General features: G+C 50.7%; 1 long non-coding RNA gene across 3 annotated transcripts; it reads left to right on the top strand.

Moving 5' to 3' along the window:
- The first annotated feature begins 5,553 nt into the window (after positions 1–5,553).
- On the top strand, positions 5,554–26,315 carry LOC128332040 (uncharacterized). Of its 3 annotated transcripts, none has more exons than XR_008310525.1 (4): positions 5,554–5,824; positions 8,060–8,219; positions 17,531–17,655; positions 25,388–26,315. It is a non-coding gene; the product is annotated as an uncharacterized LOC128332040 (long non-coding RNA). The 3 variants fall into 3 exon arrangements; XR_008310526.1 differs by lacking the exons at positions 5,554–5,824; positions 25,388–26,315 and adding exons at positions 7,048–7,763; positions 19,510–19,528; XR_008310524.1 differs by lacking the exon at positions 5,554–5,824 and adding an exon at positions 7,050–7,763.
- Positions 26,316–26,567: the final 252 nt, after the last annotated feature.

Raw genomic sequence — 26,567 nt, 5'->3', positions numbered from 1 at the left:
AAGGGGCCCCACCAGGGGCTGCGGCCTGTTGGAAAGGACGGGGGGGGGGGGAAGCAGCCCTCTTTCCCCTGAGCGTAAACTTGAGGGGTAGGGAAAAAACCCCTCCATTAAGTGGCTGCTGCCACGGAATAACAGTGAGGACAATTTTAGTCTTGAGCCATTTAGACTATGAACTGGCTCCAAGTTATTTTACTCTCAGCCGAACCAAATTCCGCTGTGTTGTGCCTCTGTGCACTCTGCTCTCATGAATAAGGGTTTCTCCTTCCAGAGGGAATTCCCAACAGCACTGGTGATTTCTTGCTGTGTATGTCAGCTTGATTAATTTCATGTGTTACATTATTGTGAAATAGAAAACAATAGAAAGCATTACACAATTGAAACAATATAGGTCTCAATATTCTACTACCAGAAATATATGACTACCCCACTTAATATGTCATCCTTTCTTTCTATCTATAATTCATCATATTTCTGCTTTCATTCCAGTCCAAGAGAAATCTATTCAACACACTGAGATTATTTTGTGTTTACAAGGGAAGCAATTTTAAAGTATTTGGTGAATTTTGAGCCAGCTATGCGTGCGAGCCTGCAAAGCTTGTGACTGTCTCTGCATCTTCATTTCATTGCATTACTGGGCCGAAATTCCTGAACTACTGCATTCTACTATTGGGCATGCAGGAAATACTCCTGGCACTGCCATATATTTACAAACAGCACAAACGGAGTTAGCTAGATTCAGAAAATGAAGCAACGATCCACAGAGAAGCCAATTACGCCCCTAAAACATACATAAATGTAATGTATGCCATCGGGTCGATGCCAGCTCCTGGCGACCACAGAGCCCTGAGGTGGTCTTTGGTAGAATACAGGAGGGGTTTACGATTGCCACCTCTCGCTCGCTATGAGATTATGCCTTTCAGCATCTTCCTATATCACTGCTGCCTGATACAGATGTTTCCCATAGCCTGGGAAACATACCAGTGGGGATTAAATACATATAAATTGGCACTTTTATGACAAATTATACTTCATAAAAAACAGTTATTTAAAACATAAAACATACACAATTAAACACTAGAAATAAATTGACAAAAAACATAAAAATAAGATTGAATCCCATACTTTATTAACAAAGTATATTCCAAGTCCAATCCCACCAACATCCACAAGGAAATAGTTCTTCAGTGTGGAAAGGACAAAGCGTATCTAAAACACAGTCCACCGTATCCAAAGAGAGTTCAAATTAGAGTCAAAGCTTCTTAAATTCATGCAGAGATATAGCCACAGACTTTCTTATTACTGTTCATGACGTTACATTTCAAAGTAAGGTATCTTATTTCTAGTGAAATGTCTAGGGTTTAATTGTGTTTTATCTTTTTGATAACTGCCATGTTATATTTAGTATTGTTGATTGTGAATAATTCATGGACTGATCCACTAAAACCCTGCATTCTGCGTTCATATTCTGACATCAGACCCATTCACATGTTATGTTCAGCACTTGCACAATGAGTGCACAGGGTGCACAGGGCAGTCACAACTCTGTACGGGGACAGCTATCAAATGTTATGTTGCACATAGGTACAGCAGTATGTTCCTATCTGTAGTATACATTGGAGGGGCCTGTACCCAGGTTCACTTTTAAAATGAATGTGGGTACAGAGCCATTCACACAAACACATGTGGTACGAGTGTACAGACATCTCTAGGCTTCTGCAGCTTAGTGCACTGCACCCTGACTGCATATGGTGAGGGTTTTTACTCTGTATTTAAATTTAAAACCATCTTTGAAGAATCAGCTGTAATACTTCACAGGACAGTTTGAAATTATATACATGAAAGGTTAACCGATATGGATGAACAAGAATCCTCAGCAGTATAGTGGCAAGAGTGAGATTAACCTGGATCAAATCGACCTGGTTTAAGTTGCTGCTCTATCAAGTTGCTTGCTGAGTCACCTTCAGCAAGAGCTTTTTCCGGGAGCATCTTCACTTTGGGAGGGTTAGTGTGCGGCCACATATCGGCCCGATTAACCCAAAGTGCCTGAAATATTTCAGAGAGCACTTCACACACCATTCAGGGGTTTTCCTCCGTATTGGAACCTAGCCCGGTTTATGTCTAGGGTTAAAACTCCTCTTCTTCCATCGGCATATCCGTTATGCCCCAAACTTGCAGGAAAGCCTCGTGGTAAGGCCTGCTGTCTAAAAAGCCTCCCGGATGCTTTCCAGACTGGACACTACAACAGGGTCACTCCATGTCCATTAATTGTCCTTCCGCACTGCCTGGGTTTCTACATCGCAGTCCCTGAGCTGTCAGCAAGGTGCCGTCCACATTTCCAAAGCCTTCTTTCAGGTGTGCTCTTTGCAATTCAGCGCTACCACCTTGTAAATAGAAAGCTGTATTTTCCCAATGCAAAAGTTTCATGCAAGCTAGAAAAGACTGCTCCCCTGGTGTTGGTTTTGTGCAACAACCGCTATTTACGAGTTCAAAACAATATTGCCAAGCTGAAGTCAACTACCGCTGTTCAGCGGGTAATCTGGAAAATGTCCTGGGAGCTTTCCAGATGACACCTTTGTGACAGCACAGGGTTTGCAATGTCGAAACACAGGCAGTACAGAAGCACACTTAACAGACAGTAATGCCACTTTTGTAGTGTGTACTCTGGAAAGCGCCCTGGTCAATTTCTCTTCCTCTCAGTCTAATTTCTCTTGCAGCATTGTTGTGAGGATAAAGTGGAATAACCCTGTATTCTGCACTGAAGTCCTTAGAGGAAGAGCAGGCTATCAGTATGAGAAATAAAGAAGGAAAAATTAAACATTTTCTTTGAGAAAATGAGTTTTTTCTCTTTTTAAAAACAGGAAGCCAGCACAAATGTAGTGGAACATGAGCATAAAAGAAAGTATCACTAGCATGTTTTTGGAGAAGTTTACCAGGTCTTTACTCCAAAGAAGAGAAACTTGAGCTACTAACTATTTATTACATGTTATCCATGTTAAAGACCGTGTTCCAAATGACTGGTATATGAATGAGATGAATGAGATTTTCTCAATCAATGTTTGCTGGAGAAAAGTACGTGGATTTTGTCTATAAAAATAAAAACTGTGCATTGAACAAAGATTAAGCAAGTACCTGGATTATCTGTGTGTCTGAAAGATTTAAAAGATTCCATTCAGATTGTCTGCTGCTTCAAACTGTCATCAAGATGCAAACAAAATATGGGAGTTCAGTCAAAGCAGGGTTGTCACAACCAAAAGATGATTTTCATCTAGAGGTGTTGCTGCAGTTCATATTTCCTTCAGAAATATGGGCCCTGGGAGCTCCTAATGCTCACTTCAAGTGTTTGAATTGGAGGCAGGCATTTGTATCTGAAGGGGAATTTCCCCCGTCCTTCCAGAATAGGCAACTTCCAACCCCAATTATGGTTGGAATTTGCTCCTGGTTGCGACCCAGCCGCCTCCTCTAGGGGCTCCAGCCCCCTCCTCCTGGTTGCAACCCAGCCTCTTCCCCTTGGCTTGCCTAACACATTGCACCAGGTAGTGTCTCCACCTGGGCAGCTGGTCAAGGGTGACAGTTTTCCCCTTCAAATAGACCGGATGGGACATGCCATGCCAATGCAACCAAGAGGTTTGCCATGCCGATGCACCCAAGAGCCACTGCAGTCCTCAGCCTTGTGACACTTCCAAGAGAGCAGCAAAGGTCCGGAACCAGGGGGTGTCCCAGGGTGTACATTGAGGCTGGCTATGAGCCCCAGCAGGGCCTGTGTGGTGGGAGCCCCCATTGCACCTGGCCTTTCCCTCCTGGAGGCCAAGCGCATCCTGCACGGCCCGGTGGAAAGTGTGCACAACACCACAGAAGTGCACCAGTTGACCATGCGTAGCAGCCCTGGCTGTGTTGGCTGCATTGTCAGTGACCAGGAAGCCTTGCTGGAGGGCTGGCTCCCCAGGAACCCTAGAATCCACCTACTGGGCCGTGGCTGCTGGCAGCTCATCTGACGTGTGGTCTGTGTCCATTGCCTCCACATGCAGCACAGCCCCCCAGGGTCATGCTGCACGGGAAGAGGTGTCCACGCCACCAGCGCCAGAGGCTCCCCATCTCTCCTGCCCCCACCAGTGCACAGTGAGGGACTGGAAGGCAGTGTGCAGCCCACTGCAACTGGCCCACAGAGCTCCTGCATCACCATCGCCCAAGTCGCTCTGGGTCCTTTGCCCTGCTGACCCATGCCCTGCAGTGGGAAGAGTCACTAAGGCAGAGCTCCAAGTGATCTCACACTGTGCTGCCATGATGCTCACCGGCCACCATGCTCACCAGCCCTGCTCACGGCCCTTTTCAGTGGTGGCGGGGCTGCTGGTTGCTCTTGGGGCTGCAGTAGGGATGGTGGCAGCTCTCTGTTGGCCATGCCAGGATGTGCCCTTGCCCCCTGAGAAGGGGTGGGATGGGGGTGGGGTCTGTCAGGGGATTCAAAGAATGTGGGGAGATCCCGGAAGGCTGATGGTTTGGATTCCTGCATGACATGACGCAAGGATGTCTCATCTGAAGCCCTGTTGGGGATTGTGTAGGGGTTCTCCACATCTGAGGGCCCCTCAGTGGCAATGTCGGTGTGCTTATCCAAGGATGCTTCCGGGTGTAAGTTAGGGTGGATACTGACATTCAGCCCAATTCCGCCTTGGTGTTACATAAGCGCTTTGGGTGAATATTTGCTCCCTTCCCCTGAAGGAAGGAGACCCCCATCTCCTTTGTCCCCCCACCTTCATCCATATGAGACATGGAAAGGACGTGAGCTATTGACGTGATCCTTCCTATGCACCTTCCTTTCCCACTGAGTGGTCCTCACCAGCTCTTCTTACTTTAATGTCCCCCCACTTAACCCAAACATCCCTTGCTTTCTTTCCCCATCTCCTCTAATAATAAGCATCTAGTCAGTTAAGCACATACACTTAAGGCCCATTCACATGTTATGTTCAACACTCATACGATGAGTGTACAATGTACACAGGTAAAGATCTGTACACAGGACAGTCATTCACATGTTATGCTGAGTGCAGTACAGAAGCACACTTCCTATCTGTACCATAATAGAGAACAGATTTGAAGGAAATACTACTACTATTACTACTACTACTAATAATAATAATAATCTTTATTTGTTAGCTGCCCCTTAACAAATTGTTCTCTGGCCTATATCCTGGCCTATATCCAGGTTCACTTTTAAAATAAACACAGGCACAGCCATTCACACAAACAAGTGTACAGGTGTACAGACATCTGTACACTCGTACCACATAATGTCTGAATCGGACTTTAGACAGTAATGCTGTATTAGTGGCCAGACACGTGAAACATCTTGCGTGATCTGTGTCATGTGGAAATGTCATGTGTGTTTCTTTAGATACAAGTCAAGCCTCTCTTTTGAATTCAATAACACATATTTTTATTTCTATTTTAAACCTGTGGGTGGTCAGTTCTTTTGAGAAGCGGTCTATAACTGTGCCTCACTGATTTTTTTTTTAACCCTGTTTGCTCTTTGTGACATCACTCTCTGTGATATTACCAACTGCCTTCTCTCAACTGTCAGCTGCTCAGAAGTTTCTGGTGGCAGCAAAAGGGGTTGATTTCTGCCATTGCTGGAGCCGTTCCCATCACTGAGTGAGAGAGAGGAGCTGGGAGAGGAGCTGCATCCTTCTCGCCTCTGCTTTCCTCTGTCGGGGTTAGCAGAAAGGTTGATCTCCAGATGCTGCAGTTAAGGGCTTCAAGGACACCAGCAGGCCTTTCCCTCCTGGGCGCCTTCAGCATCGTGCCAGGTGCAGGATAGAGATCATGATGGAGGGTAAGGGGCTTCTCTTCTGTGCTGGGAAGAGTTTCATCAAGTGGCGGGGAGTTTCAAGGGCAGCCCTGGCTTTCCTCTGTTCCCTTTGGAGGAGACGTAGGGGGTTTCTGTAGAATTTCCTTTATCCGGCTGTTAGCTAGACCTTGGTCCACTGGGCCAAGAGAGGCACTTTTTAAAGTAGAGACTCTTCTTTTGAGCAGGGGGAGAGCAGTTGTCCCTCTTCAGCACTGCACAGCGCCCTTTCCAGGGCCTCCCTTGTGTCTTTTTTCTAATCATGCGGCCCTTTGGAACAGGGAGCAAATGGGGGGGGGTCCTCCTCTTGTGCCACACAGTTTGGGAAACGGCCCTGCTCCCTGGGCCATGAGGGACCTTTGGACGAAGTCGCAGTTCCTTTTGGGACACGGAAACATCTTCGGGCCTTCTTGTGACACACAGCTTGGCTTCCCTCCCTGCTAACTGAGCAAAACATTTTTTAAAGTGGTGTCTCGCTTATATTTCGGGGTGGGGGGCAGGGAGCAACTGTCCCCAAATCAACTCAGCATAGCATCCTTCTGAGGCTACTGCTGGCGTCTCTCTTGAGCTGCTGCTTGGACAGTGAGCCCCTCTGGGACAGGGAACTCTCTTCTCATTCCTTTTGCAATGTTAACTCTTTTTAGTTAAAAACGGCATCTCAACCTTTGTACTAATTGTGGATCGTGAGTGTGACTGGAAAGAGTGACGAGATCACATGGTCCCTCCTCCCTGCATGAGAGGGAGGAGTCTGGTCTTGTTCAGACACACCTCTGCATGTCATTCAGACCCGGGAACTGTGGGTTAAGTGCTTACACATCTGGATGTATCTGATTTTTCTTTATGTCAAGAGAAAAAGAGATACCAAAGCAGGACCGTGAAAGATTTGGGGGCACAAGAGGAGAGCTGGTCTTGTGGAGGCAAGCATGACTTGTCCCCATAGCTAAGCAGGGTCTGCCCTGGTTGCATCTGAATGAGAGACTAGAAGGGTGAGCACTGCAAGATATTCCCCTCAGGGGATGAAGCTGCTCTGGGAAGAGCAGAAGGTTTCACGTTCCCTCCCTGGCTTCTCCAAGAGAGGGCTGAGAGAGCTTCCTGCCTGCAACCTTGCAGAAGCCACTGCCAGTCTGTGAAGACATTACTGAGCTAGATAGAACAATGGTCTGACTCAGTATATGGCAGTTTCCTGTGTTCTATGTTCCTATGTCTTTTCCTCTGTCTATCTGGAAGAAGGTCAAGCTGCACAAAGAGAATGCAGGATCCTGCAAGGAAACAGCTGACTGTGATGAGGGCATAATCAAGATGAAAGGTCTGGATTCTTGAACCAATGTCCAGGCGACCTGCATGGAGGACTCCTGGAGGGGGTGCACTTTATGAAGACTGTGGAAAATGTGCTGGGCAAGAGCACTGGTTGATGCAGCAGAAGGGGGGGTAACCCTGGGAGAAAGTGGCTGTGCCATCTTTGAATCCACAAAATCAAGGGGAGGAGACATTTCAAGGAAACCAGACGTGCACCTTGGATTTCAGGCAAGCTGACTTGAATAAACTCAGAGGAGCACCAGATAGGATTCCAAAACTAGACGTCTTAAAGGGGAACCTTGGCATAGACTCTGAGGGCTTTGCCGATGAGGAGAAACCTGATGCAATCCCCAAAAGGGCTTTGGATAAGACACCCTTGGGTCACATCATGGAGGAACCCAAGCCATCAACCTTCGGGGATCTCCCCACATCTCTGCTCCCTCTGAGAGACCTGTCCCCCCACAGAAGGATTCACTTGGGGGGCAAGGACAACATATGGCCAGCAGAGAGGCACCACCATCCCTGTCAGATCCCCAAGAGTGACAATGCTACTGGGCCCAGGCCGATCTGCAGTAATGGAAAAGAAGCACCCAACTGGGAGCATAGCATCTCCCTCAGGAGAGACCGACTGGTGAGGAAGGGGTCTTCTCAAGAGCAACAGTAGAGCCTGAACCAGCTGCACCCAATAAGGGCTGAAGAGACCAGCTACAGCGTGGAGACCTGCAGGCCCCTATTTAAGCCCTGCTGAGTCTAGATAGCCCTTGCTACAAGAGCATGTTTAGCTGTGTTTTCTAATGTCTGAGTCTCTGTCTGTCCAGCATCCAGGCTCTGCTGGCTTATCTCCTGGGGCCTTGGTCTTTTCCTGTTATTCCTTTCTGCAGGAGTTCTCTGGTCCTTGTCCAAACTGTCTTCCTGTCCTCTTTTTAGGCCTGATCTCCACTTGGCCTAGCAGCCTTCCCTGAGTTGGGCCTGTGCCAAAGTAAAAGTGCCCAGGAGAAGGAGTGGGAATCGGAAAAGAATGAAGGCAAAGCAAGCAATGGAGGATCCTGATAGCTGTGTCTCCTGATCCATACTACAGTCCTGTAAGGTAGGCGAGTCTTGTTGGTTCCATATCACAGATGGAATAACTGAGGCATTGGGGTTTGCCTGAAGTCTTCTGAGGCCAGTTCCAAAGCAGGGACTTCCAGATGAGTCATCCAGACTCCTGGTCAGCCGGTCCTAGTAGCTCTCCTAGTTACAGAGAGGGCTTTGGGAAGAAGCTGGGTCCGTCTTATAGAAAGTAGGTGCTATTTGTGTCTCTGAATTCTGTGGGGGAAACATGGAAAACTCTGCTGTGTTTGGGTTGTGGGGCAAGCACTGCTGGGCTGTGATGCTGCGTTCCTGATCTCTTCCAAGGAATCTCGCCAAAGATTGGGGAAAGGAGGCTTGCCTTCTCCCCATGGCTCTGTTCTATGCTGAGAGCATTTGGGGCTCTTTCCCCCAGCAAGTGCTCCAAGATGGCCCCTGAGGCCCACGAGAGGTAGGCCCCAAAGTTAAACCAGCTGTCACTGGGATAGGTGGTGTGGGGCTCATCTGAGCCAGGCCGTGCAATCCCAGTCTGGGAGCAAAATGAGCAGGTGTGGGGAAGAGATGCCCCTGAGGCCCGTGGGGAGTTGCAGGGAGGGAAGGAGAATCGTGTGGCTTGTCTCAATCTGCAAATCAGCCCTATAGGGTAGGCAAGTCTCCTCTGGCAGATGGGAAGCCTGAGGCCCTGGGGTTTTCCTGATAGAGGCAGGATCCAGTGGGGGCTGTCAGACTGCTAGTGCAGCCTCTTGGCCCTGTGCTACTCCAGTCTCCAAGTTATGAAGAGGGCCTTGGTGAGAAGAAATTGGGGTTTTTTTTAGCCTCTCTTAATGTCTCTCTGCCATCTAAGTAAAATACATTTAAAAAATATTGCACAAAGTTGACTGAAATGCAGCAGACTGGAAGGAGGTGGCAGCTAGCAGGCGGTCCTGGGCCTGGATTTGTGGAAAGTGCTACAGAAGTCAAGTGTGTGGAGGGGGTTGCAGGAAGGCCTGGTCACTGCAGCTGTGTGGAAGACAAGGGCCAGATCGCAATGCTCAGTAGCAGTGAATGGACCCCGTGAGCAGGGGGGGGGGCTGGTCAGTAAGGGCAGGGGGGCTGTTCCCCCTCACCCCCCAGAATCCCAGGAGGACAGGGGCAGAGGGGAGCATCTCCAGTCAGTGTCCCAGGAGCAGAAAAGGAAGGACTTGCCTAACTGATGTACCAGGCTAGAAGGACTCAGTATCACTTACTGCCTGGCTTTGTGTGTTCATTTTTGAATTCCTGTGTGTCTCCTTGGTTCCCTGTGCCTGCCTCTCAATTAGTGTGCCAAGGTAGGCTTGAGGTGAATATGCCCTAAATATTCTGTTTTCTCAGTATATTCTCACGGGGGCTGGGGGTGGGAATAGGAAATTGTGAGTAATTCCTACTGAGCATTAAAATATTTGGAAAACATTCTCCAAATAATTCTCCCAGCAGCCTCATTGGCAAATGGGAGCTGAACTTTTAATCTGCTTAGAAATGCAGATACAGTTAATTACCCAGCAGTTATAGCCCATTATTGCTGTGACACCTCCTCCTCTCCCATACTTAATTTACAGATTCACTGTAAAACTCACTCCTGATTCAGTAAGAATTTCCCTTTTTTGTTACTTTGATTTTTAAAATTAATCTCAGCCTGTTCAGAATCATCATAGCATGAATGTTAGCATTGAGGAACAGGAGCAGCCCATCAAGACACACGTTTATGTCCTCTTTTCTGCAAACTGACCTTGGAAAAGCAGAATTAAACACAAAATTGTGAAATGTAAAACCCCACATTTGGTGTGCTGATTGTGTTGTGTCTATTTACCACAAGACAACTGGAGTATGACTCAGGGAGGCGTGAGTTTGAATCCCCCACTCAGCCATGAAAGCCACTGTGTGTGACTGTGGGCCCACATGCTTGTCTCTCAGCCCAAACTACATCTCTGATGGTTGTGAGGATAATAATAATCATGTAAAAATACGACGATGGATATTCATATATTGCTTTTCAACAGCAGTTCCCAAAGCGATTTACAAAGAGAAATAAAAATAAAGATGGATCCCTGTCCCCAAAGGGCTCACAATCGAAAAAGAAACCTAAGGCAGACACAAGCAACAGCCACTGGAGGGATGCTGTGCCTGGGTTGGATGGGGCCTGTTGCTTGCCCCCTGCAATGGTAAACCCAAAGAAAACCACAGGGCTCTGTGGGCGCCAGGAGTCAAAATTGACTTGACGGCACACTTTACCCTGCCATAGAAATATATGGCACTGTCTATATTGCACTGTCCTCTTTGCCTTCTCCATACTCCATAATCTTAATCTTGACCAATCCCAAACTGAAAGAAGTGTGCACACAAATTCTAAACTTCAGACAAAGATCTTCATAAAGAGAAGAATAGGCAGCAGACACTTACCCATTGTTCCAAGAAAAGAGGTCAATCTCTCTCTCTCTCTCTCTCTCTCTCTCTCTCTGTATTAAGATTAAGAGAGGCTAGAAAACATCCCGTTCCTTTTTACCAAGGCCCTCTTCATAACGTGGAGACTGGAGTAGCACAGGGCCAAGAGGCTGCACTAGCAGTCTGACAGCCCCCACTGGATGCTGCCTCTATCGGGAAAACCCCAGGGCCTCAGGCTTCCCATCTTCCAGAGGGACTTACCTACCCTATAGGGTTGATTTGCAGATTGAAACAAGAGACACTCCACACGATTCTCCTTCCCTCCCTGCAACTCCCATGGGCCTCCAGAGCATCTCTTCCCCACACCTGCTCATTTTGGTCCCAGACAGGGATTGCACGGCCTGGCTCAGATAAGCCCTGTGCAGTAGTCCTGTTCAGGTGTTACATCAACCGTAGATGCTGAAACCAGGATGTACTGGTTTCAATACTAGTACTGGTTTCAGTGCTAGATGTACTGAAACCAAGTACAGCATCCTCTAGAGCAGAGATTCTCAACATTGGGTCCCCAGATGTTATTGGACTTCAATTCCCATAATCCCCAGCCAAAGGCCACTGGGCCTGGGGATTATGGGAGTTGAAGTCCAATAACATATGGAGACCCAACGTTGAGAATCCCTGCTCTAGAATATGCTCTGTCCCTCACGTCCACACTCCATCCCCACACTATCCATGAGTACAACATTCAAATACGATAGTCACAGATTGTGTGGGCTAAAGAACACGTCAGTGTGAGGATGAGGTGTGCTACTGGAGAATGCTGTAGCTGGGTACAGCATCCATGCTTATATAAGACCTGTACAGGGCTAGTGAATACAGTACCTATGATGCAGAAACTGGCACTTACCCAGATCACAATGGAATGTGGAGAATCCATGCATCTTTGATTGTGTTGAAAATTAGGATATCCCCATGGATATGGTGGGCTCTGCACTACTTCCTGCACATTGCTACATCCCTAAGGATGCTCTGGACACTGCTCTTAGACCCATCCAAAGATATGTTCTTGCCTAGAAATCCTGACAGTTGCATTTGTAAAACAATAGCAACAGAGAGATGGGAGGGGGGATAAGAAGAATGCCTTAGCTCAATGCTTTATCTGCATACATCCACAGTAGTTAGGGTACAATGTAAAGGGACTGAAGTGAAACTTCATTTACATGTCAGAAATGTGGTACTTCTCTAGGCCATGACTGGACACTAGGAACCAAACAGGAATCTCCCACAGCTTATTTGGGGGCTCTCCTGTCAGCCTGCACAGCTTTTCTGAGGGAGAAGCGAGGCCGATTTTCTCCTCGGAAACAAGGGCTTTTCTGATTAGGGCTATCTCTAGCTGGGAGGTTTTTTTCATGCGAGTTTGCGTTAGCTTATGCAAGGAATGACACGGGGAGACAAAACTAGGGCCCTATACCTAGCAGTCCTTGCACTGGTTTATCCCACTATGTTCTGTCCACACCAGGGCAAGGTGTAGGGAGCTTCTTGGGTTGGGGTTGCTCACCTGCTCCTCCCTTTGAGGTTTAATCTTTTAAAATGGAGGTATCTTGTAGGGAGGGATGTGCACGGAACCGCCAAACTGCGGTCTGGAACTGGGATGGGGGTAGCTTTAAGAGCGGCGGGAGGGCTTACTTACTCCTCCCACCTCTTTCCCGCTCTGGCGCCGTAAGTTTAGTAGTAATTGGGGTGGCAGGATACCTCCCTGCCGCCCCTTCCCCGCTGTTGCTGTAAAACTCCCAGGAGTCCTTTGCGTGCACACGCGCACATCGTGGGCGCGCTTCACGTCTCTGTGACGTGCACGCGCGCAAAGGACTCCTGGGAGTTTTACAGCAACAGCGGGGAAGGGGTGGCAGGGAGGTATCCTGCTGCCCCAATTACTCGTAACATTACGGCGCCAGAGCGGGAAAGAGTCGGGAGGGGTAAGTAAGCCCTCCCGCCGCTCTTAAAGCTACCCCCCCACCTGAACCGGAACACCAAGGTCCGGACCGTTCCGGGCCCATCCCTACTTGTAGGGATGTGGATGAATCAAGATCTGTGCACAGATTCACAGCACCGTTTTGGCACCTTTAAAAGGGAGGAGAGAGCAGGTGCCTGCCTATTCCTCCACCTCTCCATGCTGCTTCCTACTGCGATAGCGCTACCCCCAGTAGCCCTGGCGCAGTGGAGCAGCAGCAGCAGCACACACATGGCCTCTGCACATCTTGGTTTGTGCACATCCCTAGTATGTTGCTGCCCCTGCTAACTGAGGAAAGAGGCACCACCTTTTCAAGAGGTGACTTGGTCATATTGAGCAGTGGGTGGAGCAATTCTTCCTATCCAATTCCAGCATAACACCCCTCCATAGTAGTAAACCACTATGGCCTGGTTTACACAGTCATTTGAAGCTAGGTTTAATGTGGGTTACCAGCATTGAAGTGATTGTGTGAACCAAGGTGTCAACCTGAGATTCCCACCTTGACATGGGTTCATGCAATCACACGAATGCTGGTAACCCACATTAAACCTAGATTCAGACTATTCTGTGAACAAGCCATATGTTGTTGTTGTGTTAAGATTTTTTAAAGATTTTGAGCCCTTTGGGGAAAGGCAACCATCTTTTTCCTTTTTTCTATGTAATAATAATAATAATAATAACAATAATAATTCAATTTCTATACTGCCCTTCCAAAAATGGCTCAGGGTGGTTTACAAAGAGAAATAACAAACAAATAAGATGGCTCCCTGTCCCCAAAGGGCTCACATTCTAAAAAGAAACATAAGACACACACCAGCAACAGTCACTGGAAGTACTGTGCGGGGGGTGAATAGGGCCTGTTACTCTCCCCCTGCTAAATAAAGAGAATCACCACGGTAAAAGGTGCCTCCTTGCCAAGTTAGCAAGGGTTCCTTTAAAACCCTTGTTGCTCTTGTTGAAAAGTGATATAGAAATATTTGACATTGTAGTTGTTGCTGTGGACTTCTGGTAGTTCAGCCAATTTTGTTGCTCGTCTAGTCATCATGGTGGATGATTAGTGCTCGATTGTCTCTTATTTAGCCAGTGTCTTCATTATTTCCCCACTTTTATTTCCATTTTAGCAAAACAGTGCAATAGTGACTAGAACTCCCAGCATCATTTTCTTTTCTTTTTTTAATGTAGGAACATAAGAAGCTGCCATATACTGAGTCAGACCATAGATCCATCTCTCTCACTATGGTCTACACAGACTGGCAGTGGCTTCTCCAAGGTTGCAGGCAGGACTCTCTCTCAGCCCTATCTTGGAGAAGCCAGGGAGGGAACTTGAAACCTTCTGCTCTTCCCAGAGCAGCTTCATCCCCTGAGGGGAATATCTTGCAGTGCTCACACATCAAGTCTCCCGTTCATATGCAACCAGGGCGGACCCTGCTTAGCTAAGGGGACAAGTCATGCTTGCTACCACATGACCAGCCCACCTCTCTGTAGCTGCAGGATGTGTGGATTTGGATAGGGGCCAGGGTGCAGAGGGATGGGGATCCAGTCTTCTGCTCTTGTGCCAATTACCAGCTTAGATCTCCGTATTCATCACGGAAAGGAAAGCTTATGGGCATTTCCCCTTCAACAGCTAACAAATTCTGGTAGCAATTAGCATTAGGGCTATGGATTTGGGGGGAAGCATTATACCCCTCCTGCACACTACAAACGTCATCCAAATCAGCCCCTCCCTTTGTGGCTTGCTTTATTGGAGGGAGGAGAGGGCATTAGGAGTTCCATAGAGATCCTGAAATACAGTCCTTCTATGTTCAAATACACCCCACCCATTGAGTATTTATCCTGTCTTGAGATTCAAGGTATAAAGAGAGTCTTTGGTCCTAGCAAAAATACGTAATTTCTCCCTACAATCAGGCTCTGAAACTACAGGCTGCTTAGCTTAACTTCTGTGCCAGGTAAATTGATGGAAAGCATACTTAAGGACAAAATTGTTAAACAAATAGAAGAATAGGCCTTGCTGAATGAGAACAGGTTCATATGTGGTCTGGTAACAGAAGGCAGGAATAAATGGGCAGTTTTCACCATGGAGGGAAGTGTGAAGTGGGGTCCCCCAGAGATCTGTACTGGGACCAGTGTTGTTCAACTTGTTCATAAATGATCTAGAAATTGGGGTAAGCAGCTAAGTGGCCAAATTTTCAGATGACACTCAACGATTTAGTGTAGTGAAATGCAAAACAGATTGTGAAGAGCTCCAAAAGGATCTCTCCAAACTGGGTGAGTGGGCGACAAAATGTCAAATGTGGTTCAATGTAAGCAAGTGTAAAGTGATGCATATTGGTATTTTAAAAACCCCAACTTGACATATACACTGATGGGGTCTGAGCTGTCAGTGGCTGACCAGGAGAGAGAGCTTGAGGTCATGGTGGACAGCTCATTGAAAGTGTCCTCAGTGTGCGACAGCTGTGAAAAAAGGCCAATTCTGTGCTAGGGACCATAAGGAAGGGGACATAAAAATGTTAGTATTATAATGCCCTTATACAAATCTATGGTGTGGCCAGATTTGGAGTACTGCGCACAGTTCTGGTCACCGTATTTTAAGAAGGACATTATCGAACTGGAAAAGGTGCAGAAGAGGGCAACCAAGACAATCAGGGGCCTAGAACTAGGGGCATATCTAGGGGAAATAGTGCCTAGCGCAAGCACTGAAATTGCACTCCTGTCCAAACAGGGATGATGGGACTTGTAGTCAACAATATCTGGAAATGCCTGTTAAAAGGAACACTGTACCATCTAGACATGGTTGTTGATCAAAACCTGAAAACATGAGCCATCTCTGTAAAAGACTTAGAACAACAGTCAGGAGTTATGTGAGGATTCCAAGTTTCATTTTCTGTCTCATCTCATGCTTTAAAAACAAAACAAAACTGCGACTTTGTCCTAGAGGATCACCTGCCCAAATAGCCACTAGCAAAATAGGGGAAGAAGAAGGTGGTGGTGGTGGTGGTGTGTCTATAAACCAGTGAATGATTCCTGCCAGCCTTTGTCTTGTGATGACTGTTGGCTCATGATGGGGTATATGTGCATTCACCACACTAGTGCTTACTTTGCCACCAGGAGGGAGGAGGATACATTAGTTTGCCACACGAGACAGAGGAATTTGCATTTGCAACAGGAGCAGACAGCCAAGTTCTGCCAGGGCCAAAACCAGCCCCTGCCAGACTAAGAAATCATTGTAATTTGCTCCTTCCTGTCACAAGCAGTGTGCTGTTCTTTTATTATTGACTCTAACTCTCAGATATCCCAGTCATGGATGGAAAATTCAGGGTCAATTTACAAGAGACACATTTTCTACATGGAAGTTTCTTCTGTGCAGGTGTTGTGCAGAAAGTTTTGTGTAGTGACCACCAGGGGCATAGCAAGGTTGGAATGGGCCCAGAGATGAGATTTTAAAATGGGCCCCCAGCCCCTCAAAGTCCAGGGCCTCCACGCATCCCAGGCCCCCAAGGGTTTAAGTCTGATATTTCAAAATAAGTATGCTGCCTGGAAATACATTTCACTGAATACACACACGCACACTTCACAGTATATAGTGATATACATTGAGTACTATATATTTGTGCCACTTTTAATGCCTAGAACACACCAGAAACACTAATTATTAAAATGGCCTCCTCGCTGCAGATTAGCAAAGGAGACTTTCAACCATGCAGGGTGAGCCTATGTTTGTTTTCTCAGAATTCTTGAACAAATTCAGTAAAGTTTGATTCCAGGAGGTTTTTCACATGAGGCTTTTAAAGCCCTTTAACACACACCTCCTCTGGAATGGAGGTGCTGCATTCACATGTTGGCCAGATTTATCCTGAAGTCCCTACAAGTTATTGGGGAGCAGTTCACACGCAATTCAGGTTTTTCCACTGCTCGTTAGAGTGCAGCCTGATTTATATCCAGAGTATTAGAAGATGCTCTTATACAAAAGTTCTCATGTCTGAGCAAGTTACAGTCTTCATATGCTCATTGTAAGAGAGCAACTAATCATTGGTTTGACTCATGCTGTAGGACACTATGTAAACAATTGAAGAGTATTTACAGACAGTATAGATCGGGCTCAGAACACTCCCACCAATCTATTTTCAGATAAAGAAAACATACAAAAGCCGTCTCAAATTTGCTAAACATCAAGCCTCACAAAATGACGATGGATATTCATATACTGCTTTTCAACAGAAGTTCCCCAAGCGATTTACACAGAGAAATAAAAATAAAGATGGATCCCTGTCCCAAAGGGCTCACAATCGAAAAAGAACCCTAAGACAGACGCCAGCAACAGCCACTGGAGGGATGCTGTGCTGGGGTTGGATGGGGCCTGTTGCTTGCCCCCTGCAATGGTAAACCCAAAGAAAATCACAGGGCTCTGTGGGCGCCAGGAGTCAAAACTGACTTGACGGCACACTTTACCTTACAAATGCCATCGGTATATAAATATCAGAGCATCAGCACTTTAAAAGGTGTCTCTTTGCTCAGTTAGCTGGGGTAGCTGCTAATTGAGTCAAGTTAAGTAGCTAATTGCTAAACTTTATTTTCTTAAAACTACTTGCTTTCATAAAACTCCCCTGCCTTGTCTAGCACTCCTCTGTGTATATGGAGATTGTAGCAAATCCTAAGAGATCAAAGGTAAAGGTAGACTGTGCCGTCGAGTCGGTATCGACTCCTAGTGACCAGGAGTGGTTTACCATTACCATCTCCCATGCAGTACGAGATGAGGCCTTTCAGCACCTTCCCGCTGCTGCTGCCCCATATAGGTGTTCCCCATAGTCTGGGAAACATACCACCAGGGATTTGAACCGGCAACCTCTGGCAGTCATGTCATTTCCCTGCTGTGCCATTGAGTAGCTCCTAAGAGATTAGCAAAGCATAAGAAATCTTTCTCTATTTCACAGTGTTGAAGAACCTCTTGAATTTGTCTTCCCAGAAGATGGAGAGGTAAGTCTGACTCCTACCACCTCCAGAGGCCAGACTGTCAGAGAGCTACATAGGAAAAGACAGCAGTCCACAGATATCAAAGGTGTTGAAAAAGGAGCGTACTTCCTCTCTGTTGCTATTGAGCGCAGCACTGAACGCTGCCAATACGAGAATGCAGGTTTAGGCTAGGCAGTAGGAATGCTTTCCCAAATGGGAGAAGGGTTGCCAAGGTCACCTCATGGAGTCCTGGGCTCTTCTTTGCTGATGGTTTTCAGACAGAAGCCAGATAACGATGATCTCCAAGGAGCCTTCCCACTCTAAAATGCCATGATTCTGCTGTGATCGTCACATTGAGTCTGCAAGGGATCTGCAAGTCCCGTCCCCCCCCCCCCGACACCCAGACTGATTCTATTTGCCCCCACAAGTTGACTGCAGTTATGAGGAAGCAGATTTAAGCTAAGCCTTGAGAATAATTTCCCACGGGAGAGATGTCTGCAGAGGTACACACAACCATCCCAAGTACAGATATAGATAGTATAGAGGTACACTCGCACATATACTTGTGAACACTTTTTTAATGTCAATAATTGGTAAAGAGGGACCAGTGATGCATGGATTTATTTTTCTGATTGAATCCCTTCCCTTGATGGGAGTTGCAGCCCAACAACATCTGGGACCAAGTTTGAGAATCTCTTGTCTGTTGGCTTCCCAGAGGCATCCAGTGAGCCCCTATGGGGAAACAGCATGCTGGATTAGATAGGCCTTGGGTCTGATCCAGCAGTGCTGTTAGGTTCTTAACCGTCAGGTATGATGGGAGTTGTAGTCCAACTTCTATTTCCAGTCATTCTCTTCAGCCTGACCTACTTTACAGGACTACTGTGAGGATAGAAGAATTGCATATTTGGAGGTCCCGGCAGTAAGGGCAGATATAAATTCCAGAAGCCAAGGGTTCTTAAAATTGGGTCCCCAGATGTTTTGGGACTAGAATTCCCATCATCCTCAGCTACAAAACCTTGCAGGAGTATTGCATGTCTTGTTGATCAAAAGGGAATCATGCATGTTTGGAATGGAAGGGTCCTTGTAAGAGCCCTGAAAAGTCAGAAGTTAGATTACACAGAAGTTATATTAGAAGTTACAAATATTTTAAAGTTGATGCTTATGCTTTATTTTAAAAATATTTATATATTTCATATTGAAAAGATTCTTGGTTAAAACAACGCAGGGTTGTGTACAGCCCATCAGATCCCTCTACTACCTCTTGGTTTCTCCCAAGACGTGCTCAAGAGAGATTTCCATAGAGATCTGCTTCCACAGACATTACACTTTCATCTTGCTTCTGCTTCCTTGCAATAGCTGCCACTTGAAGCACTAGAGGGGTGGGGAGGGATAGCTATTCACAGCAATTAACCAAGAAGCTAGGGATGACCCACCAGTAGCTCAGCAGCTGCTGTTGGACTAGAACTCGCATCATCCCCAGCTGCTGTGTTGAGACTACAGATGATCACCCCCATCAAAACTGGTGGCTGGGGATGGTAGAAGTTGTAGTATGGTGGGAGTTATAATCCAAAACTGTGATAACAAATATAGTCCCCTGATGCAAATCCATGGTGAAAAGCATCGTGAAAGAAAGCATCAGGGTTTGGGCAACAGCTTGTATAAGGGGGCTGGATAAAGAAATCAACATGAAAATAGGAAGGTTGAAACTAAGGGCCAATAAGGGAAGGCCATTAAAGTAACACATTGATCTGAATTTAAGATGCTATTACCCCAAATGATTTGATGTTAAAACTCAGGGTCACGACGTAAATTCAGAATCCTGCTGTTTTATGTAAGTAAATGTTTAACATATATTAAACTGCCACCAATTTCTGGAGGGCCGGCCGCCCATTGCTTCCTTCCTCCTGCCGGACCCCACAAGGCTTGGCGTTCCTTCCTCCCTCCTGCCGGACCCCACAAGGCTTGGCGTTCCTTCCTCCTGCCGGACCCCACAAGGCTTGGCGTTCCTTCCTCCCTCCTGCCGGACCCCACAAGGCTTGGCGTTCCTTCCTCCCTCCTGCCGGACCCCACAAGGCTTGGCGTTCCTTCCTCCCTCCTGCCGGACCCCACAAGGCTTGGCGTTCCTTCCTCCCTCCTGCCGGACCCCACAAGGCTTGGCGTTCCTTCCTCCCTCCTGCCGGACCCCACAAGGCTTGGCGTTCCTTCCTCCCTCCTGCCGGACCCCACAAGGCTTGGCGTTCCTTCCTCCCTCCTGCCGGACCCCACAAGGCTTGGCGTTCCTTCCTCCCTCCTGCCGGACCCCACAAGGCTTGGCGTTCCTTCCTCCCTCCTGCCGGACCCCACAAGGCTTGGCGTTCCTTCCTCCCTCCTGCCGGACCCCACAAGGCTTGGCGTTCCTTCCTCCCTCCTGCCGGACCCCACAAGGCTTGGCGTTCCTTCCTCCCTCCTGCCGGACCCCACAAGGCTTGGCGTTCCTTCCTCCCTCCTGCCGGACCCCACAAGGCTTGGCGTTCCTTCCTCCCTCCTGCCGGACCCCACAAGGCTTGGCGTTCCTTCCTCCCTCCTGCCGGACCCCACAAGGCTTGGCGTTCCTTCCTCCCTCCTGCCGGACCCCACAAGGCTTGGCGTTCCTTCCTCCCTCCTGCCGGACCCCACAAGGCTTGGCGTTCCTTCCTCCCTCCTGCCGGACCCCACAAGGCTTGGCGTTCCTTCCTCCCTCCTGCCGGACCCCACAAGGCTTGGCGTTCCTTCCTCCCTCCTGCCGGACCCCACAAGGCTTGGCGTTCCTTCCTCCCTCCTGCCGGACCCCACAAGGCTTGGCGTTCCTTCCTCCCTCCTGCCGGACCCCACAAGGCTTGGCGTTCCTTCCTCCCTCCTGCCGGACCCCACAAGGCTTGGCGTTCCTTCCTCCCTCCTGCCGGACCCCACAAGGCTTGGCGTTCCTTCCTCCCTCCTGCCGGACCCCACAAGGCTTGGCGTTCCTTCCTCCCTCCTGCCGGACCCCACAAGGCTTGGCGTTCCTTCCTCCCTCCTGCCGGACCCCACAAGGCTTGGCGTTCCTTCCTCCCTCCTGCCGGACCCCACAAGGCTTGGCGTTCCTTCCTCCCTCCTGCCGGACCCCACAAGGCTTGGCGTTCCTTCCTCCCTCCTGCCGGACCCCACAAGGCTTGGCGTTCCTTCCTCCCTCCTGCCGGACCCCACAAGGCTTGGCGTTCCTTCCTCCCTCCTGCCGGACCCCACAAGGCTTGGCGTTCCTTCCTCCCTCCTGCCGGACCCCCACAAGGCTTGGCGTTCCTTCCTCCCTCCTGCCGGACCCCACAAGGCTTGGCGTTCCTTCCTCCCTCCTGCCGGACCCCACAAGGCTTGGCGTTCCTTCCTCCCTCCTGCCGGACCCCACAAGGCTTGGCGTTCCTTCCTCCCTCCTGCCGGACCCCACAAGGCTTGGCGTTCCTTCCTCCCTCCTGCCGGACCCCACAAGGCTTGGCGTTCCTTCCTCCCTCCTGCCGGACCCCACAAGGCTTGGCGTTCCTTCCTCCCTCCTGCCGGACCCCACAAGGCTTGGCGTTCCTTCCTCCCTCCTGCCGGACCCCACAAGGCTTGGCGTTCCTTCCTCCCTCCTGCCGGACCCCACAAGGCTTGGCGTTCCTTCCTCCCTCCTGCCGGACCCCACAAGGCTTGGCGTTCCTTCCTCCCTCCTGCCGGACCCCACAAGGCTTGGCGTTCCTTCCTCCCTCCTGCCGGACCCCACAAGGCTTGGCGTTCCTTCCTCCCTCCTGCCGGACCCCACAAGGCTTGGCGTTCCTTCCTCCCTCCTGCCGGACCCCACAAGGCTTGGCGTTCCTTCCTCCCTCCTGCCGGACCCCACAAGGCTTGGCGTTCCTTCCTCCCTCCTGCCGGACCCCACAAGGCTTGGCGTTCCTTCCTCCCTCCTGCCGGACCCCACAAGGCTTGGCGTTCCTTCCTCCCTCCTGCCGGACCCCACAAGGCTTGGCGTTCCTTCCTCCCTCCTGCCGGACCCCACAAGGCTTGGCGTTCCTTCCTCCCTCCTGCCGGACCCCACAAGGCTTGGCGTTCCTTCCTCCCTCCTGCCGGACCCCACAAGGCTTGGCGTTCCTTCCTCCCTCCTGCCGGACCCCACAAGGCTTGGCGTTCCTTCCTCCCTCCTGCCGGACCCCACAAGGCTTGGCGTTCCTTCCTCCCTCCTGCCGGACCCCACAAGGCTTGGCGTTCCTTCCTCCCTCCTGCCGGACCCCACAAGGCTTGGCGTTCCTTCCTCCCTCCTGCCGGACCCCACAAGGCTTGGCGTTCCTTCCTCCCTCCTGCCGGACCCCACAAGGCTTGGCGTTCCTTCCTCCCTCCTGCCGGACCCCACAAGGCTTGGCGTTCCTTCCTCCCTCCTGCCGGACCCCACAAGGCTTGGCGTTCCTTCCTCCCTCCTGCCGGACCCCACAAGGCTTGGCGTTCCTTCCTCCCTCCTGCCGGACCCCACAAGGCTTGGCGTTCCTTCCTCCCTCCTGCCGGACCCCACAAGGCTTGGCGTTCCTTCCTCCCTCCTGCCGGACCCCACAAGGCTTGGCGTTCCTTCCTCCCTCCTGCCGGACCCCACAAGGCTTGGCGTTCCTTCCTCCCTCCTGCCGGACCCCACAAGGCTTGGCGTTCCTTCCTCCCTCCTGCCGGACCCCACAAGGCTTGGCGTTCCTTCCTCCCTCCTGCCGGACCCCACAAGGCTTGGCGTTCCTTCCTCCCTCCTGCCGGACCCCACAAGGCTTGGCGTTCCTTCCTCCCTCCTGCCGGACCCCACAAGGCTTGGCGTTCCTTCCTCCCTCCTGCCGGACCCCACAAGGCTTGGCGTTCCTTCCTCCCTCCTGCCGGACCCCACAAGGCTTGGCGTTCCTTCCTCCCTCCTGCCGGACCCCACAAGGCTTGGCGTTCCTTCCTCCCTCCTGCCGGACCCCACAAGGCTTGGCGTTCCTTCCTCCCTCCTGCCGGACCCCACAAGGCTTGGCGTTCCTTCCTCCCTCCTGCCGGACCCCACAAGGCTTGGCGTTCCTTCCTCCCTCCTGCCGGACCCCACAAGGCTTGGCGTTCCTTCCTCCCTCCTGCCGGACCCCACAAGGCTTGGCGTTCCTTCCTCCCTCCTGCCGGACCCCACAAGGCTTGGCGTTCCTTCCTCCCTCCTGCCGGACCCCACAAGGCTTGGCGTTCCTTCCTCCCTCCTGCCGGACCCCACAAGGCTTGGCGTTCGTTCCTCCCTCCTGCCGGACCCCACAAGGCTTGGCGTTCGTTCCTCCCTCCTGCCGGACCCCACAAGGCTTGGCGTTCGTTCCTCCCTCCTGCCGGACCCCACAAGGCTTGGCGTTCGTTCCTCCCTCCTGCCGGACCCCACAAGGCTTGGCGTTCCTTCCTCCCTCCTGCCGGACCCCACAAGGCTTGGCGTTCCTTCCTCCCTCCTGCCGGACCCCACAAGGCTTGGCGTTCCTTCCTCCCTCCTGCCGGACCCCACAAGGCTTGGCGTTCGTTCCTCCCTCCTGCCGGACCCCACAAGGCTTGGCGTTCGTTCCTCCCTCCTGCCGGACCCCACAAGGCTTGGCGTTCGTTCCTCCCTCCTGCCGGACCCCACAAGGCTTGGCGTTCGTTCCTCCCTCCTGCCGGACCCCACAAGGCTTGGCGTTCGTTCCTCCCTCCTGCCGGACCCCACAAGGCTTGGCGTTCGTTCCTCCCTCCTGCCGGACCCCACAAGGCTTGGCGTTCGTTCCTCCCTCCTGCCGGACCCCACAAGGCTTGGCGTTCGTTCCTCCCTCCTGCCGGACCCCACAAGGCTTGGCGTTCGTTCCTCCCTCCTGCCGGACCCCACAAGGCTTGGCGTTCGTTCCTCCCTCCTGCCGGACCCCACAAGGCTTGGCGTTCGTTCCTCCCTCCTGCCGGACCCCACAAGGCTTGGCGTTCGTTCCTCCCTCCTGCCGGACCCCACAAGGCTTGGCGTTCGTTCCTCCCTCCTGCCGGACCCCACAAGGCTTGGCGTTCGTTCCTCCCTCCTGCCGGACCCCACAAGGCTTGGCGTTCGTTCCTCCCTCCTGCCGGACCCCACAAGGCTTGGCGTTCGTTCCTCCCTCCTGCCGGACCCCACAAGGCTTGGCGTTCGTTCCTCCCTCCTGCCGGACCCCACAAGGCTTGGCGTTCGTTCCTCCCTCCTGCCGGACCCCACAAGGCTTGGCGTTCGTTCCTCCCTCCTGCCGGACCCCACAAGGCTTGGCGTTCGTTCCTCCCTCCTGCCGGACCCCACAAGGCTTGGCGTTCGTTCCTCCCTCCTGCCGGACCCCACAAGGCTTGGCGTTCGTTCCTCCCTCCTGCCGGACCCCACAAGGCTTGGCGTTCGTTCCTCCCTCCTGCCGGACCCCACAAGGCTTGGCGTTCGTTCCTCCCTCCTGCCGGACCCCACAAGGCTTGGCGTTCGTTCCTCCCTCCTGCCGGACCCCACAAGGCTTGGCGTTCGTTCCTCCCTCCTGCCGGACCCCACAAGGCTTGGCGTTCGTTCCTCCCTCCTGCCGGACCCCACAAGGCTTGGCGTTCGTTCCTCCCTCCTGCCGGACCCCACAAGGCTTGGCGTTCGTTCCTCCCTCCTGCCGGACCCCACAAGGCTTGGCGTTCGTTCCTCCCTCCTGCCGGACCCCACAAGGCTTGGCGTTCGTTCCTCCCTCCTGCCGGACCCCACAAGGCTTGGCGTTCGTTCCTCCCTCCTGCCGGACCCCACAAGGCTTGGCGTTCGTTCCTCCCTCCTGCCGGACCCCACAAGGCTTGGCGTTCGTTCCTCCCTCCTGCCGGACCCCACAAGGCTTGGCGTTCGTTCCTCCCTCCTGCCGGACCCCACAAGGCTTGGCGTTCGTTCCTCCCTCCTGCCGGACCCCACAAGGCTTGGCGTTCCTTTCTCATTTTGTCTTATTTTATTTCAATTCTTGTGTCAGTCCTCGGTTCCCTTTTCTTGTTTCCCCTGGAACTATATTTGGGGCCCTTCCACTTTATTTGGGCAATGTCCCCCAGAAGTTTTGTATGTGAAATTTTTGTACTTTTAAATTGCCTCTCTCTTAAATGGTATCTTTAAATTTTTGTACAGCCTATTGGATCCCTCTGCAGCCCTTTGATTTCTCTTGGACCAGCTCGACAGATGTTTCCATAGTAGTGTCTTTCCACATGTTTCATGTTTCTGCTGCTTGTTTGCTGTAGCTGCCACTTGAGCCCTCATGCTAAATATGCCTAATAAAATAAATGTGTGGTTTTGTGGGGCAGCGGGTGGGGCTATCTATTCACAGCATTTAGGCCCTGGCCGGGTGGAGTTGTGGTGTTAAGAGGGGGCAGGGCAGCAAACTGATTCTCTACAGAGCAGACATCCAAAAGCAAGAGAAATGGCACAGAGGAAGCCGAGAGGCTAGAGATTGCCCGACGCTCCCCAGCTCTTGTTGGATTACAACTCCCATCATCCCCAGCTTCTCTTGTTCAGGACTACAGCTCCCATCACCCCCTGCCATAAAGCTTGGCTGGGGATGATAGAAGCTGTCCTCCAATCACCCCCAGCCACCTTGTATTGTGGCATGAGTTGATGGGAGTTCAACAACAGCTAGAAAACCTCAGGCTGGCCGCACCTGCAATAACAAATACAGTCCCCTGATGTAAATCCAGATCTTCTTATGAAGAGAACCATCACGTTTTGAGCAATGGCTTGTTGGGGGGGCGGATAAATGAATCAACATGAAAACCAGGCAGTTGAAACAGAGGGTCGTGAAGAAAACACCACTTAAGTAGCTCACACTTGTTTCCTTTTTCTTCTCTCTCCGCTATACCAGCAAAAAAGAGCTTCCCTTTCAACATCTAACAAAGGATCCCGTCCTGCTTCTGATGCACTGTTATCAACGCGAGTGCTGAGGGTTGCCTCGGCTGGGTAAATATGCATTGACACAATGACAAATCTCTCCGGTGGCTGAGCGGAATGGTGGGCCCTAGAGAAGGCAAGAAGATGCTGAGGAGAGCAACCCCACAACAGATGCCCATTCCCTTTTTGACTAGGTTTGCAAAAGCCTCGTGTACACTCAAGGTCATGAGGCTTTTGCAAAGAGGGGGCATAGTTTCCCAGGAAACAACTTCACCCCAGGGGTGGAATCCCACACCTTAGTTTACAGAGCTCCCTTCAAACTAGTTACTGAAGTTGCAGCCCAGGTTTGCACCCGTTCGCTCTGTCCTATCTCTTGATTCCGAGTCTGGGTCCCCAACCCCCCCTTCCCCTGGCTCCGCATCCAGTGCGGGGTGCAAATGTCACGTCCAGTCCTGGCAGGGTGCAAGAAACAAGGCTGGACCCCACAGTGAACCAGTCTGTAGGGCCAAGCAGGGGGGCAGAGGGTACGCTAGTAAAAGCGATCCCCGCCCTCTCTTGGCCTTCTGCAGGGACACCTCGGCATCCACTCACCCCCCTCAGGTGACAGTGTGGGATTAGCCGGTCGCCATTTGGGGCCAAGTAGGAATTTTCCCCATCCACCCAGATTGGCCTGGAGGTGGCTGGTTTTTTGCCTACTCTGCACTGTTGCACTGGAAGGGATTTTTGATCTGGCGGATGTTAGGAGTGGTGCCGCTAAATAGTGTAGCCCCTTGGTCACCATGGCAGGTCCGAGGAGGGGATGTAGTACCCCACCCCATTGGTGGCAGGTGCGATTTCCCCCAGCTACACTCTAGTTCTCTGCTAAAATGATTCAATAAAGTGATGGCCCTAGTTTCAACCCATTTCCTGTGTGCTGTCGTTTATTTCTGGGTGTGGGTGCAAAGGGACTTCATGGCAGGACGCTTGCAAGACAGTCTCAAGTAGCATTGAGTGTGAGCTATAGATCCACAAAGGCAAGCTTTACAAAGAGGCAGAATCTGAAATTCAGGAGAAGCATGAGTTGCTCCTTCTGCTCTAGCCAGGTCTTCTGCTCCTCCAACCCCACAACTGGCGGTCTGGTTCATACTCACACAATCAAGTGGCAAAGCTCTGCA

The sequence above is a fragment of the Hemicordylus capensis genome, chromosome 6 (genome assembly GCF_027244095.1).
Source record: "Hemicordylus capensis ecotype Gifberg chromosome 6, rHemCap1.1.pri, whole genome shotgun sequence".
NCBI classification, from domain to species: Eukaryota; Metazoa; Chordata; class Lepidosauria; order Squamata; family Cordylidae; genus Hemicordylus; species Hemicordylus capensis.
This window is presented reverse-complemented; position numbering and strand designations above follow the sequence as displayed.